This window comes from Mesoplodon densirostris, chromosome 13, assembly GCF_025265405.1.
Source record: "Mesoplodon densirostris isolate mMesDen1 chromosome 13, mMesDen1 primary haplotype, whole genome shotgun sequence".
Classification (NCBI taxonomy): Eukaryota; Metazoa; Chordata; class Mammalia; order Artiodactyla; family Ziphiidae; genus Mesoplodon; species Mesoplodon densirostris.
In genome coordinates this window covers 33,318,225-33,334,121 of record NC_082673.1, presented here as the reverse complement: position 1 = coordinate 33,334,121, position 15,897 = coordinate 33,318,225, and positions in this window count along the sequence as shown.

Genomic DNA, 15,897 nt, shown 5'->3' with positions numbered 1-15,897 from the left:
GAGCCGTGCTGGGAGCTCCTCCTGTCAGGCTGTAGGAAGGACTACAGGGAACGTCCACGAGAGGGCATGCCTCGAGAAAGCCTTTGAGTCGCCCTGCAGGAACGGAGCATACAGCAAGCTCTTGGAGGTCTTAGTCACTCTAGTGCTTTATTTGAACGGGGCTGCCCTTCTCAGGACGCCTAGGCGCTTTGGGTGTGCACCCTTTTCTTTGCGAAAAGCCCCTGCACCTGTGAGCAGGCTGTGCCACACCCAGGCCCCTAGGCCCTTCAGAGAGGGGACTACTGTGTATGCCCAGGGAAGGGCTACAAGCAGCCCTTTTAAAGGGGACGGCTACGATGCCTCGGCACTCCAACAGCATCAGGAACACGTTTCCAGCCGGTCCACCGTTCCCTGGAAGTTTTCGCCATTGACCTTCTCTCAGCTGCACTGAGGAAGTATTCTGCTTAGAACGCCTTCTGGCACCTCGGTTGGAAAGTCGCTCTACTCACGGAGAAAGCCAGCTTGCATTGCAGCGGCAGCTAAAGCAGAGTTCTTCAGGCAACACATCGGTCGTTTGGAAGAGGCAGACGCTTACATGCCTAAAGGGAGCCTGCCTTGGTTGAGGCCGCTTGCTCCACTCAGAACACCCTGCGTAAACACGCTGAACCAGGGAAGGGCCCGTTGGGTACCTCGTGTGGTTTGTGCCTTGTTGAAGCCCCAGGTGACGTTTCCCGCCTGTCGGGCTTTAAGTGCGGGCCTGAAGGCACAGTTTGAAAGTTCCCTCCGTCGGGCCTTGAATTACACGGAGAGACACCCTCTCTGACGGGCCTCTCGTCACGGTAGGCATGGCTCTGGGAAGAAAATGAGTGCTCTCTCGTAAAACACGGTGCGTCCAGGGCCTGGTTGGGAGCTCATGCGGCTCTGCTCTAGACCTACCTGGAGACCGAACGTCAGCCCCTGCCTCGAGGCAAGTCGCTTTATTGCCCTGCTGAAGCGGAGGCATGCAGCACTTGCCAAGAGGCCTAGGTCGCGGCTCTGCTTTGTCTTCTTGCTAGTGCGCCGTTCAAGACACCCAGGGCCCTCCTGTTTGCACCCGATTCCGTGCAAGACCACTGAATACCGGGAGGCTCCCCTGGCCTGCTCAGCGGCATCCAGGCCGGCAGCCCTTCCCAGTCACTCCGTGTATGCCGAGTGTAGGGCAACGCCCTGCACACCACCTTGGGGAGAGCTAGATTTCCTCGGCACGGCAACAGCTCCAGGGAAACTGTTCTCTCACGTGCCACTTGTCAAGGACCTCTGCCTCATTGCCCTTGTCTGAGCTGCACTTAGGGAAACCATCTGCTTCGCAGGCCTTCCAGGAACCCTTAGCCGAGGGCACCATACCTGCAGGAGAAAGTCGGCTTGCGTTCCCGCTGCCACGGAAGTCCAGTGCTTCCTCTTACCCTGCAGGCCTTTGGTAGAGGCTAAGGCCCGATAGAGCCTACCTAGAGGGTTCCCTGGATGAGGGAGTTGGCTACATGCAGAGCACCCTGAGAAGAAAAGGGGATTCAGGGCAGGAGCGAGTGCGTAGCTAGTGTCCCTGTGCACTTACTAGAAATCCCAAGGGAGTGGACTACGTGTTCACTGGAAGTGGGGGCCGGAGGGCAGAAGCCTTGAATTCCCATCTTGAAAGCTCCATTCATGCTGCCTTGGAGCTAGCTGAATATCACCGTTTCTTATGGGCCTCTAGGCGCGGGAGGCAGGGCTCGGGGAAGAGAAGGAATTTTTCTCTCAATTCTCAGGGGGCTTCCGGAGCCGTGCTGGGAGCTCCTCCTTGTCAGGCTGTAGGACTACAGGGAACGTCCACGAGAGGGCATGCCTCGAGAAAGGCTTTGAGTCGCCCTGAAGGAAAGGAGCATACAGCAAGCTCGTGGAGGTCTTTGTCACTCTGGTGCTTTATTTGAACGGTGCTGCCCTTCTCAGGACGCCTAGGGGCTTTGGGTGTGCACCCTTTTCCCTGCGAAAAGCCCCTGCCCCTGTGAGCATGCTGTGCCACACCCAGGCCCCTAGGCCCTTCAGAGAGGGGACTACTGTGTATGCCCAGGGAAGGGCTACAAGCAGCGCTTTTAAAGGGGACGGCTACGATGCCTCGGCACTCCAACAGCATCGGGAACGCGTTTCCAGCCGGTCCACCGTGCCCTGGAAGTTTTCGCCTTTGACCTTCTCTCAGCTGCACTGAGGAAGTATTCTGCTTAGAACGCCTTCTGGCACCTCGGTTGGAAAGTCGCTCTACTCACGGAGAAAGCCAGCTTGCATTGCAGCGGCAGCTAAAGCAGAGATCTTCAGGCAACACATCGGTCGTTTGGAAGAGGCAGACGCTTACATGCCTAAAGGGAGCCTGCCTTGGTTGAGGCCGCTTGCTCCACTCAGAACACCCTGCGTAAACACGCTGATCCAGGGAAGGGCCCGTTGGGTACCTCGTGTGGTTTGTGCCTTGTTGAAGCCCCAGGTGACGTTTCCCGCCTGTCGGGCTTGAAGTGCGGGCCTGAAGGCACAGTTTGAAAGTTCCCTCCGTCGGGCCTTGAATTACACGGAGAGACACCCTCTCTGACGGGCCTCTCGTCACGGTAGGCATGGCTCTGGGAAGAAAATGAGTGCTCTTTCGTAAAACACGGTGCGTCCAGGGCCTGGTTGGGAGCTCATGCGGCTCTGCTCTAGACCTACCTGGAGACCGAACGTCAGCCCCTGCCTCGAGGAAAGTCGCTTTATTGCCCTGCTGAAGCGGAGGCATGCAACACTTGCCAAGAGGCCTTGGTCGCGGTTCTGCTTTCTCTTCTTGGTAGTGCACCTTTCAAGACACCCAGGGCCCTCCTGTTTGCACCCGATTCCGTGCAAGACCACTGAATACCGGGAGGCTCCCCTGGCCTGCGCAGCGGCATCCAGGCCGGCAGCCCTTCCCAGTCACTCCGTGTATGCCGAGTGTAGGGCAACGCCCTGCACACCACCTTGGGGAGAGCTAGATTTCCTCGGCACGGCAACAGCTCCAGGGAAACTGTTCTCTCACGTGCCACTTGTCAAGGAACTCTGCCTCATTGCCCTTGTCTGAGCTGCACTTAGGGAAACCATCTGCTTCGCAGGCCTTCCAGGAACCCTTAGCCGAGGGCACCATACCTGCAGGAGAAAGTCGGCTTGCGTTCCCGCTGCCACGGAAGTCCAGTGCTTCCTCTTACCGTGCAGCCCTTTAGTAGAGGCTAAGGCCCGATAGAGCCTACCTAGAGGGTTCCCTGGATGAGGGAGTTGGCTACATGCAGAGCACCCTGTGAAGAAAAGGGGATTCAGGGCAGGAGCGAGTGTGTAGCTAGTGTCCCTGTGCACTTACTAGAAATCCCAAGGGAGTGGACTACTTGTTCAGTGGAAGTGGGGGCCGGAGGGCAGAAGCCTTGAATTCCCATCTTGAAAGCTCCATTCATGCTGCCTTGGAGCTAGCTGAATAGCACCGTTTCTGAGGGGCCTCTAGGCGCGAGAGGCGGGGCTCGGGGAAGAGAAGGAATTTTTCTCTCAATTCTCAGGGGGCTTCCGGAGCCGTGCTGGGAGCTCCTCCTGTCAGGCTGTAGGAAGGACTACAGGGAACGTCCACGAGAGGGCATGCCTCGAGAAAGCCTTTGAGTCGCCCTGCAGGAACGGAGCATACAGCAAGCTCTTGGAGGTCTTAGTCACTCTAGTGCTTTATTTGAACGGGGCTGCCCTTCTCAGGACGCCTAGGCGCTTTGGGTGTGCACCCTTTTCTTTGCGAAAAGCCCCTGCACCTGTGAGCAGGCTGTGCCACACCCAGGCCCCTAGGCCCTTCAGAGAGGGGACTGCTGTGTATGCCGAGGGAAGGGCTACAAGCAGCCCTTTTAAAGGGGACGGCTACGATGCCTCGGCACTCCAACAGCATCGGGAACGCGTTTCCAGCCAGTCCACCGTGCCCTGGAAGTTTTCGCCTTTGACCTTCTCTCAGCTGCACTGAGGAAGTAGTCTGCTTAGAACGCCTTCTGGCACCTCGGTTGGAAAGTCGCTCTACTCACGGAGAAAGCCAGCTTGCATTGCAGCGGCAGCTAAAGCAGAGTTCTTCAGGCAACACATCGGTCGTTTGGAAGAGGCAGACGCTTACATGCCTAAAGGGAGCCTGCCTTGGTTGAGGCCGCTTGCTCCACTCAGAACACCCTGCGTAAACACGCTGAACCAGGGAAGGGCCCGTTGGGTACCTCGTGTGGTTTGTGCCTTGTTGAAGCCCCAGGTGACGTTTCCCGCCTGTCGGGCTTTAAGTGCGGGCCTGAAGGCACAGTTTGAAAGTTCCCTCCGTCGGGCCTTGAATTACACGGAGAGACACCCTCTCTGACGGGCCTCTCGTCACGGTAGGCATGGCTCTGGGAAGAAAATGAGTGCTCTCTCGTAAAACACGGTGCGTCCAGGGCCTGGTTGGGAGCTCATGCGGCTCTGCTCTAGACCTACCTGGAGACCGAACGTCAGCCCCTGCCTCGAGGCAAGTCGCTTTATTGCCCTGCTGAAGCGGAGGCATGCAGCACTTGCCAAGAGGCCTAGGTCGCGGCTCTGCTTTGTCTTCTTGCTAGTGCGCCGTTCAAGACACCCAGGGCCCTCCTGTTTGCACCCGATTCCGTGCAAGACCACTGAATACCGGGAGGCTCCCCTGGCCTGCTCAGCGGCATCCAGGCCGGCAGCCCTTCCCAGTCACTCCGTGTATGCCGAGTGTAGGGCAACGCCCTGCACACCACCTTGGGGAGAGCTAGATTTCCTCGGCACGGCAACAGCTCCAGGGAAACTGTTCTCTCACGTGCCACTTGTCAAGGACCTCTGCCTCATTGCCCTTGTCTGAGCTGCACTTAGGGAAACCATCTGCTTCGCAGGCCTTCCAGGAACCCTTAGCCGAGGGCACCATACCTGCAGGAGAAAGTCGGCTTGCGTTCCCGCTGCCACGGAAGTCCAGTGCTTCCTCTTACCCTGCAGGCCTTTGGTAGAGGCTAAGGCCCGATAGAGCCTACCTAGAGGGTTCCCTGGATGAGGGAGTTGGCTACATGCAGAGCACCCTGAGAAGAAAAGGGGATTCAGGGCAGGAGCGAGTGCGTAGCTAGTGTCCCTGTGCACTTACTAGAAATCCCAAGGGAGTGGACTACGTGTTCACTGGAAGTGGGGGCCGGAGGGCAGAAGCCTTGAATTCCCATCTTGAAAGCTCCATTCATGCTGCCTTGGAGCTAGCTGAATATCACCGTTTCTTATGGGCCTCTAGGCGCGGGAGGCAGGGCTCGGGGAAGAGAAGGAATTTTTCTCTCAATTCTCAGGGGGCTTCCGGAGCCGTGCTGGGAGCTCCTCCTTGTCAGGCTGTAGGACTACAGGGAACGTCCACGAGAGGGCATGCCTCGAGAAAGGCTTTGAGTCGCCCTGAAGGAAAGGAGCATACAGCAAGCTCGTGGAGGTCTTTGTCACTCTGGTGCTTTATTTGAACGGTGCTGCCCTTCTCAGGACGCCTAGGGGCTTTGGGTGTGCACCCTTTTCCCTGCGAAAAGCCCCTGCCCCTGTGAGCATGCTGTGCCACACCCAGGCCCCTAGGCCCTTCAGAGAGGGGACTACTGTGTATGCCCAGGGAAGGGCTACAAGCAGCGCTTTTAAAGGGGACGGCTACGATGCCTCGGCACTCCAACAGCATCGGGAACGCGTTTCCAGCCGGTCCACCGTGCCCTGGAAGTTTTCGCCTTTGACCTTCTCTCAGCTGCACTGAGGAAGTATTCTGCTTAGAACGCCTTCTGGCACCTCGGTTGGAAAGTCGCTCTACTCACGGAGAAAGCCAGCTTGCATTGCAGCGGCAGCTAAAGCAGAGATCTTCAGGCAACACATCGGTCGTTTGGAAGAGGCAGACGCTTACATGCCTAAAGGGAGCCTGCCTTGGTTGAGGCCGCTTGCTCCACTCAGAACACCCTGCGTAAACACGCTGATCCAGGGAAGGGCCCGTTGGGTACCTCGTGTGGTTTGTGCCTTGTTGAAGCCCCAGGTGACGTTTCCCGCCTGTCGGGCTTGAAGTGCGGGCCTGAAGGCACAGTTTGAAAGTTCCCTCCGTCGGGCCTTGAATTACACGGAGAGACACCCTCTCTGACGGGCCTCTCGTCACGGTAGGCATGGCTCTGGGAAGAAAATGAGTGCTCTTTCGTAAAACACGGTGCGTCCAGGGCCTGGTTGGGAGCTCATGCGGCTCTGCTCTAGACCTACCTGGAGACCGAACGTCAGCCCCTGCCTCGAGGAAAGTCGCTTTATTGCCCTGCTGAAGCGGAGGCATGCAACACTTGCCAAGAGGCCTTGGTCGCGGTTCTGCTTTCTCTTCTTGGTAGTGCACCTTTCAAGACACCCAGGGCCCTCCTGTTTGCACCCGATTCCGTGCAAGACCACTGAATACCGGGAGGCTCCCCTGGCCTGCGCAGCGGCATCCAGGCCGGCAGCCCTTCCCAGTCACTCCGTGTATGCCGAGTGTAGGGCAACGCCCTGCACACCACCTTGGGGAGAGCTAGATTTCCTCGGCACGGCAACAGCTCCAGGGAAACTGTTCTCTCACGTGCCACTTGTCAAGGAACTCTGCCTCATTGCCCTTGTCTGAGCTGCACTTAGGGAAACCATCTGCTTCGCAGGCCTTCCAGGAACCCTTAGCCGAGGGCACCATACCTGCAGGAGAAAGTCGGCTTGCGTTCCCTCTGCCACGGAAGTCCAGTGCTTCCTCTTACCGTGCAGCCCTTTAGTAGAGGCTAAGGCCCGATAGAGCCTACCTAGAGGGTTCCCTGGATGAGGGAGTTGGCTACATGCAGAGCACCCTGTGAAGAAAAGGGGATTCAGGGCAGGAGCGAGTGTGTAGCTAGTGTCCCTGTGCACTTACTAGAAATCCCAAGGGAGTGGACTACGTGTTCAGTGGAAGTGGGGGCCGGAGGGCAGAAGCCTTGAATTCCCATCTTGAAAGCTCCATTCATGCTGCCTTGGAGCTAGCTGAATAGCACCGTTTCTGAGGGGCCTCTAGGCGCGAGAGGCGGGGCTCGGGGAAGAGAAGGAATTTTTCTCTCAATTCTCAGGGGGCTTCCGGAGCCGTGCTGGGAGCTCCTCCTGTCAGGCTGTAGGAAGGACTACAGGGAACGTCCACGAGAGGGCATGCCTCGAGAAAGCCTTTGAGTCGCCCTGCAGGAACGGAGCATACAGCAAGCTCTTGGAGGTCTTAGTCACTCTAGTGCTTTATTTGAACGGGGCTGCCCTTCTCAGGACGCCTAGGCGCTTTGGGTGTGCACCCTTTTCTTTGCGAAAAGCCCCTGCACCTGTGAGCAGGCTGTGCCACACCCAGGCCCCTAGGCCCTTCAGAGAGGGGACTACTGTGTATGCCCAGGGAAGGGCTACAAGCAGCCCTTTTAAAGGGGACGGCTACGATGCCTCGGCACTCCAACAGCATCAGGAACACGTTTCCAGCCGGTCCACCGTTCCCTGGAACTTTTCGCCATTGACCTTCTCTCAGCTGCACTGAGGAAGTATTCTGCTTAGAACGCCTTCTGGCACCTCGGTTGGAAAGTCGCTCTACTCACGGAGAAAGCCAGCTTGCATTGCAGCGGCAGCTAAAGCAGAGTTCTTCAGGCAACACATCGGTCGTTTGGAAGAGGCAGACGCTTACATGCCTAAAGGGAGCCTGCCTTGGTTGAGGCCGCTTGCTCCACTCAGAACACCCTGCGTAAACACGCTGAACCAGGGAAGGGCCCGTTGGGTACCTCGTGTGGTTTGTGCCTTGTTGAAGCCCCAGGTGACGTTTCCCGCCTGTCGGGCTTTAAGTGCGGGCCTGAAGGCACAGTTTGAAAGTTCCCTCCGTCGGGCCTTGAATTACACGGAGAGACACCCTCTCTGACGGGCCTCTCGTCACGGTAGGCATGGCTCTGGGAAGAAAATGAGTGCTCTCTCGTAAAACACGGTGCGTCCAGGGCCTGGTTGGGAGCTCATGCGGCTCTGCTCTAGACCTACCTGGAGACCGAACGTCAGCCCCTGCCTCGAGGCAAGTCGCTTTATTGCCCTGCTGAAGCGGAGGCATGCAGCACTTGCCAAGAGGCCTAGGTCGCGGCTCTGCTTTGTCTTCTTGCTAGTGCGCCGTTCAAGACACCCAGGGCCCTCCTGTTTGCACCCGATTCCGTGCAAGACCACTGAATACCGGGAGGCTCCCCTGGCCTGCTCAGCGGCATCCAGGCCGGCAGCCCTTCCCAGTCACTCCGTGTATGCCGAGTGTAGGGCAACGCCCTGCACACCACCTTGGGGAGAGCTAGATTTCCTCGGCACGGCAACAGCTCCAGGGAAACTGTTCTCTCACGTGCCACTTGTCAAGGACCTCTGCCTCATTGCCCTTGTCTGAGCTGCACTTAGGGAAACCATCTGCTTCGCAGGCCTTCCAGGAACCCTTAGCCGAGGGCACCATACCTGCAGGAGAAAGTCGGCTTGCGTTCCCGCTGCCACGGAAGTCCAGTGCTTCCTCTTACCCTGCAGGCCTTTGGTAGAGGCTAAGGCCCGATAGAGCCTACCTAGAGGGTTCCCTGGATGAGGGAGTTGGCTACATGCAGAGCACCCTGAGAAGAAAAGGGGATTCAGGGCAGGAGCGAGTGCGTAGCTAGTGTCCCTGTGCACTTACTAGAAATCCCAAGGGAGTGGACTACGTGTTCACTGGAAGTGGGGGCCGGAGGGCAGAAGCCTTGAATTCCCATCTTGAAAGCTCCATTCATGCTGCCTTGGAGCTAGCTGAATATCACCGTTTCTTATGGGCCTCTAGGCGCGGGAGGCAGGGCTCGGGGAAGAGAAGGAATTTTTCTCTCAATTCTCAGGGGGCTTCCGGAGCCGTGCTGGGAGCTCCTCCTTGTCAGGCTGTAGGACTACAGGGAACGTCCACGAGAGGGCATGCCTCGAGAAAGGCTTTGAGTCGCCCTGAAGGAAAGGAGCATACAGCAAGCTCGTGGAGGTCTTTGTCACTCTGGTGCTTTATTTGAACGGTGCTGCCCTTCTCAGGACGCCTAGGGGCTTTGGGTGTGCACCCTTTTCCCTGCGAAAAGCCCCTGCCCCTGTGAGCATGCTGTGCCACACCCAGGCCCCTAGGCCCTTCAGAGAGGGGACTACTGTGTATGCCCAGGGAAGGGCTACAAGCAGCGCTTTTAAAGGGGACGGCTACGATGCCTCGGCACTCCAACAGCATCGGGAACGCGTTTCCAGCCGGTCCACCGTGCCCTGGAAGTTTTCGCCTTTGACCTTCTCTCAGCTGCACTGAGGAAGTATTCTGCTTAGAACGCCTTCTGGCACCTCGGTTGGAAAGTCGCTCTACTCACGGAGAAAGCCAGCTTGCATTGCAGCGGCAGCTAAAGCAGAGATCTTCAGGCAACACATCGGTCGTTTGGAAGAGGCAGACGCTTACATGCCTAAAGGGAGCCTGCCTTGGTTGAGGCCGCTTGCTCCACTCAGAACACCCTGCGTAAACACGCTGATCCAGGGAAGGGCCCGTTGGGTACCTCGTGTGGTTTGTGCCTTGTTGAAGCCCCAGGTGACGTTTCCCGCCTGTCGGGCTTGAAGTGCGGGCCTGAAGGCACAGTTTGAAAGTTCCCTCCGTCGGGCCTTGAATTACACGGAGAGACACCCTCTCTGACGGGCCTCTCGTCACAGTAGGCATGGCTCTGGGAAGAAAATGAGTGCTCTTTCGTAAAACACGGTGCGTCCAGGGCCTGGTTGGGAGCTCATGCGGCTCTGCTCTAGACCTACCTGGAGACCGAACGTCAGCCCCTGCCTCGAGGAAAGTCGCTTTATTGCCCTGCTGAAGCGGAGGCATGCAACACTTGCCAAGAGGCCTTGGTCGCGGTTCTGCTTTCTCTTCTTGGTAGTGCACCTTTCAAGACACCCAGGGCCCTCCTGTTTGCACCCGATTCCGTGCAAGACCACTGAATACCGGGAGGCTCCCCTGGCCTGCGCAGCGGCATCCAGGCCGGCAGCCCTTCCCAGTCACTCCGTGTATGCCGAGTGTAGGGCAACGCCCTGCACACCACCTTGGGGAGAGCTAGATTTCCTCGGCACGGCAACAGCTCCAGGGAAACTGTTCTCTCACGTGCCACTTGTCAAGGAACTCTGCCTCATTGCCCTTGTCTGAGCTGCACTTAGGGAAACCATCTGCTTCGCAGGCCTTCCAGGAACCCTTAGCCGAGGGCACCATACCTGCAGGAGAAAGTCGGCTTGCGTTCCCTCTGCCACGGAAGTCCAGTGCTTCCTCTTACCGTGCAGCCCTTTAGTAGAGGCTAAGGCCCGATAGAGCCTACCTAGAGGGTTCCCTGGATGAGGGAGTTGGCTACATGCAGAGCACCCTGTGAAGAAAAGGGGATTCAGGGCAGGAGCGAGTGTGTAGCTAGTGTCCCTGTGCACTTACTAGAAATCCCAAGGGAGTGGACTACGTGTTCAGTGGAAGTGGGGGCCGGAGGGCAGAAGCCTTGAATTCCCATCTTGAAAGCTCCATTCATGCTGCCTTGGAGCTAGCTGAATAGCACCGTTTCTGAGGGGCCTCTAGGCGCGAGAGGCGGGGCTCGGGGAAGAGAAGGAATTTTTCTCTCAATTCTCAGGGGGCTTCCGGAGCCGTGCTGGGAGCTCCTCCTGTCAGGCTGTAGGAAGGACTACAGGGAACGTCCACGAGAGGGCATGCCTCGAGAAAGCCTTTGAGTCGCCCTGCAGGAACGGAGCATACAGCAAGCTCTTGGAGGTCTTAGTCACTCTAGTGCTTTATTTGAACGGGGCTGCCCTTCTCAGGACGCCTAGGCGCTTTGGGTGTGCACCCTTTTCTTTGCGAAAAGCCCCTGCACCTGTGAGCAGGCTGTGCCACACCCAGGCCCCTAGGCCCTTCAGAGAGGGGACTACTGTGTATGCCGAGGGAAGGGCTACAAGCAGCCCTTTTAAAGGGGACGGCTACGATGCCTCGGCACTCCAACAGCATCAGGAACACGTTTCCAGCCGGTCCACCGTTCCCTGGAAGTTTTCGCCATTGACCTTCTCTCAGCTGCACTGAGGAAGTATTCTGCTTAGAACGCCTTCTGGCACCTCGGTTGGAAAGTCGCTCTACTCACGGAGAAAGCCAGCTTGCATTGCAGCGGCAGCTAAAGCAGAGTTCTTCAGGCAACACATCGGTCGTTTGGAAGAGGCAGACGCTTACATGCCTAAAGGGAGCCTGCCTTGGTTGAGGCCGCTTGCTCCACTCAGAACACCCTGCGTAAACACGCTGAACCAGGGAAGGGCCCGTTGGGTACCTCGTGTGGTTTGTGCCTTGTTGAAGCCCCAGGTGACGTTTCCCGCCTGTCGGGCTTTAAGTGCGGGCCTGAAGGCACAGTTTGAAAGTTCCCTCCGTCGGGCCTTGAATTACACGGAGAGACACCCTCTCTGACGGGCCTCTCGTCACGGTAGGCATGGCTCTGGGAAGAAAATGAGTGCTCTCTCGTAAAACACGGTGCGTCCAGGGCCTGGTTGGGAGCTCATGCGGCTCTGCTCTAGACCTACCTGGAGACCGAACGTCAGCCCCTGCCTCGAGGCAAGTCGCTTTATTGCCCTGCTGAAGCGGAGGCATGCAGCACTTGCCAAGAGGCCTAGGTCGCGGCTCTGCTTTGTCTTCTTGCTAGTGCGCCGTTCAAGACACCCAGGGCCCTCCTGTTTGCACCCGATTCCGTGCAAGACCACTGAATACCGGGAGGCTCCCCTGGCCTGCTCAGCGGCATCCAGGCCGGCAGCCCTTCCCAGTCACTCCGTGCATGCCGAGTGTAGGGCAACGCCCTGCACACCACCTTGGGGAGAGCTAGATTTCCTCGGCACGGCAACAGCTCCAGGGAAACTGTTCTCTCACGTGCCACTTGTCAAGGACCTCTGCCTCATTGCCCTTGTCTGAGCTGCACTTAGGGAAACCATCTGCTTCGCAGGCCTTCCAGGAACCCTTAGCCGAGGGCACCATACCTGCAGGAGAAAGTCGGCTTGCGTTCCCGCTGCCACGGAAGTCCAGTGCTTCCTCTTACCCTGCAGGCCTTTGGTAGAGGCTAAGGCCCGATAGAGCCTACCTAGAGGGTTCCCTGGATGAGGGAGTTGGCTACATGCAGAGCACCCTGAGAAGAAAAGGGGATTCAGGGCAGGAGCGAGTGCGTAGCTAGTGTCCCTGTGCACTTACTAGAAATCCCAAGGGAGTGGACTACGTGTTCACTGGAAGTGGGGGCCGGAGGGCAGAAGCCTTGAATTCCCATCTTGAAAGCTCCATTCATGCTGCCTTGGAGCTAGCTGAATATCACCGTTTCTTATGGGCCTCTAGGCGCGGGAGGCGGGGCTCGGGGAAGAGAAGGAATTTTTCTCTCAATTCTCAGGGGGCTTCCGGAGCCGTGCTGGGAGCTCCTCCTTGTCAGGCTGTAGGACTACAGGGAACGTCCACGAGAGGGCATGCCTCGAGAAAGGCTTTGAGTCGCCCTGAAGGAAAGGAGCATACAGCAAGCTCGTGGAGGTCTTTGTCACTCTGGTGCTTTATTTGAACGGTGCTGCCCTTCTCAGGACGCCTAGGGGCTTTGGGTGTGCACCCTTTTCCCTGCGAAAAGCCCCTGCCCCTGTGAGCATGCTGTGCCACACCCAGGCCCCTAGGCCCTTCAGAGAGGGGACTACTGTGTATGCCCAGGGAAGGGCTACAAGCAGCGCTTTTAAAGGGGACGGCTACGATGCCTCGGCACTCCAACAGCATCGGGAACGCGTTTCCAGCCGGTCCACCGTGCCCTGGAAGTTTTCGCCTTTGACCTTCTCTCAGCTGCACTGAGGAAGTATTCTGCTTAGAACGCCTTCTGGCACCTCGGTTGGAAAGTCGCTCTACTCACGGAGAAAGCCAGCTTGCATTGCAGCGGCAGCTAAAGCAGAGATCTTCAGGCAACACATCGGTCGTTTGGAAGAGGCAGACGCTTACATGCCTAAAGGGAGCCTGCCTTGGTTGAGGCCGCTTGCTCCACTCAGAACACCCTGCGTAAACACGCTGATCCAGGGAAGGGCCCGTTGGGTACCTCGTGTGGTTTGTGCCTTGTTGAAGCCCCAGGTGACGTTTCCCGCCTGTCGGGCTTGAAGTGCGGGCCTGAAGGCACAGTTTGAAAGTTCCCTCCGTCGGGCCTTGAATTACACGGAGAGACACCCTCTCTGACGGGCCTCTCGTCACGGTAGGCATGGCTCTGGGAAGAAAATGAGTGCTCTTTCGTAAAACACGGTGCGTCCAGGGCCTGGTTGGGAGCTCATGCGGCTCTGCTCTAGACCTACCTGGAGACCGAACGTCAGCCCCTGCCTCGAGGAAAGTCGCTTTATTGCCCTGCTGAAGCGGAGGCATGCAACACTTGCCAAGAGGCCTTGGTCGCGGTTCTGCTTTCTCTTCTTGGTAGTGCACCTTTCAAGACACCCAGGGCCCTCCTGTTTGCACCCGATTCCGTGCAAGACCACTGAATACCGGGAGGCTCCCCTGGCCTGCGCAGCGGCATCCAGGCCGGCAGCCCTTCCCAGTCACTCCGTGTATGCCGAGTGTAGGGCAACGCCCTGCACACCACCTTGGGGAGAGCTAGATTTCCTCGGCACGGCAACAGCTCCAGGGAAACTGTTCTCTCACGTGCCACTTGTCAAGGAACTCTGCCTCATTGCCCTTGTCTGAGCTGCACTTAGGGAAACCATCTGCTTCGCAGGCCTTCCAGGAACCCTTAGCCGAGGGCACCATACCTGCAGGAGAAAGTCGGCTTGCGTTCCCGCTGCCACGGAAGTCCAGTGCTTCCTCTTACCCTGCAGGCCTTTGGTAGAGGCTAAGGCCCGATAGAGCCTACCTAGAGGGTTCCCTGGATGAGGGAGTTGGCTACATGCAGAGCACCCTGTGAAGAAAAGGGGATTCAGGGCAGGAGCGAGTGTGTAGCTAGTGTCCCTGTGCACTTACTAGAAATCCCAAGGGAGTGGACTACGTGTTCAGTGGAAGTGGGGGCCGGAGGGCAGAAGCCTTGAATTCCCATCTTGAAAGCTCCATTCATGCTGCCTTGGAGCTAGCTGAATAGCACCGTTTCTGAGGGGCCTCTAGGCGCGAGAGGCGGGGCTCGGGGAAGAGAAGGAATTTTTCTCTCAATTCTCAGGGGGCTTCCGGAGCCGTGCTGGGAGCTCCTCCTGTCAGGCTGTAGGAAGGACTACAGGGAACGTCCACGAGAGGGCATGCCTCGAGAAAGCCTTTGAGTCGCCCTGCAGGAACGGAGCATACAGCAAGCTCTTGGAGGTCTTAGTCACTCTAGTGCTTTATTTGAACGGGGCTGCCCTTCTCAGGACGCCTAGGCGCTTTGAGTGTGCACCCTTTTCTTTGCGAAAAGCCCCTGCACCTGTGAGCAGGCTGTGCCACACCCAGGCCCCTAGGCCCTTCAGAGAGGGGACTACTGTGTATGCCGAGGGAAGGGCTACAAGCAGCCCTTTTAAAGGGGACGGCAACGATGCCTCGGCACTCCAACAGCATCAGGAACGCGTTTCCAGCCGGTCCACCGTTCCCTGGAAGTTTTCGCCATTGACCTTCTCTCAGCTGCACTGAGGAAGTATTCTGCTTAGAACGCCTTCTGGCACCTCGGTTGGAAAGTCGCTCTACTCACGGAGAAAGCCAGCTTGCATTGCAGCGGCAGCTAAAGCAGAGATCTTCAGGCAACACATCGGTCGTTTGGAAGAGGCAGACGCTTACATGCCTAAAGGGAGCCTGCCTTGGTTGAGGCCGCTTGCTCCACTCAGAACACCCTGCGTAAACACGCTGAACCAGGGAAGGGCCCGTTGGGTACCTCGTGTGGTTTGTGCCTTGTTGAAGCCCCAGGTGACGTTTCCCGCCTGTCGGGCTTGAAGTGCGGGCCTGAAGGCACAGTTTGAAAGTTCCCTCCGTCGGGCCTTGAATTACACGGAGAGACACCCTCTCTGACGGGCCTCTCGTCACGGTAGGCATGGCTCTGGGAAGAAAATGAGTGCTCTCTCGTAAAACACGGTGCGTCCAGGGCCTGGTTGGGAGCTCATGCGGCTCTGCTCTAGACCTACCTGGAGACCGAACGTCAGCCCCTGCCTCGAGGCAAGTCGCTTTATTGCCCTGCTGAAGCGGAGGCATGCAGCACTTGCCAAGAGGCCTAGGTCGCGGCTCTGCTTTCTCTTCTTGGTAGTGCACCGTTCAAGACACCCAGGGCCCTCCTGTTTGCACCCGATTCCGTGCAAGACCACTGAATACCGGGAGGCTCCCCTGGCCTGCTCAGCGGCATCCAGGCCGGCAGCCCTTCCCAGTCACTCCGTGTATGCCGAGTGTAGGGCAACGCCCTGCACACCACCTTGGGGAGAGCTAGATTTCCTCGGCACGGCAACAGCTCCAGGGAAACTGTTCTCTCACGTGCCACTTGTCAAGGAACTCTGCCTCATTGCCCTTGTCTGAGCTGCACTTAGGGAAACCATCTGCTTCGCAGGCCTTCCAGGAACCCTTAGCCGAGGGCACCATACCTGCAGGAGAAAGTCGGCTTGCGTTCCCGCTGCCACGGAAGTCCAGTGCTTCCTCTTACCCTGCAGGCCTTTGGTAGAGGCTAAGGCCCGATAGAGCCTACCTAGAGGGTTCCCTGGATGAGGGAGTTGGCTACATGCAGAGCACCCTGTGAAGAAAAGGGGATTCAGGGCAGGAGCGAGTGTGTAGCTAGTGTCCCTGTGCACTTACTAGAAATCCCAAGGGAGTGGACTACGTGTTCAGTGGAAGTGGGGGCCGGAGGGCAGAAGCCTTGAATTCCCATCTTGAAAGCACCATTCATGCTGCCTTGGAGCTAGCTGAAGAACACCGTTTCTGAAGGGCCTCTAGGCGCGGGAGGCGGGGCTCGGGGAAGAGAAGGAATTTTTCTC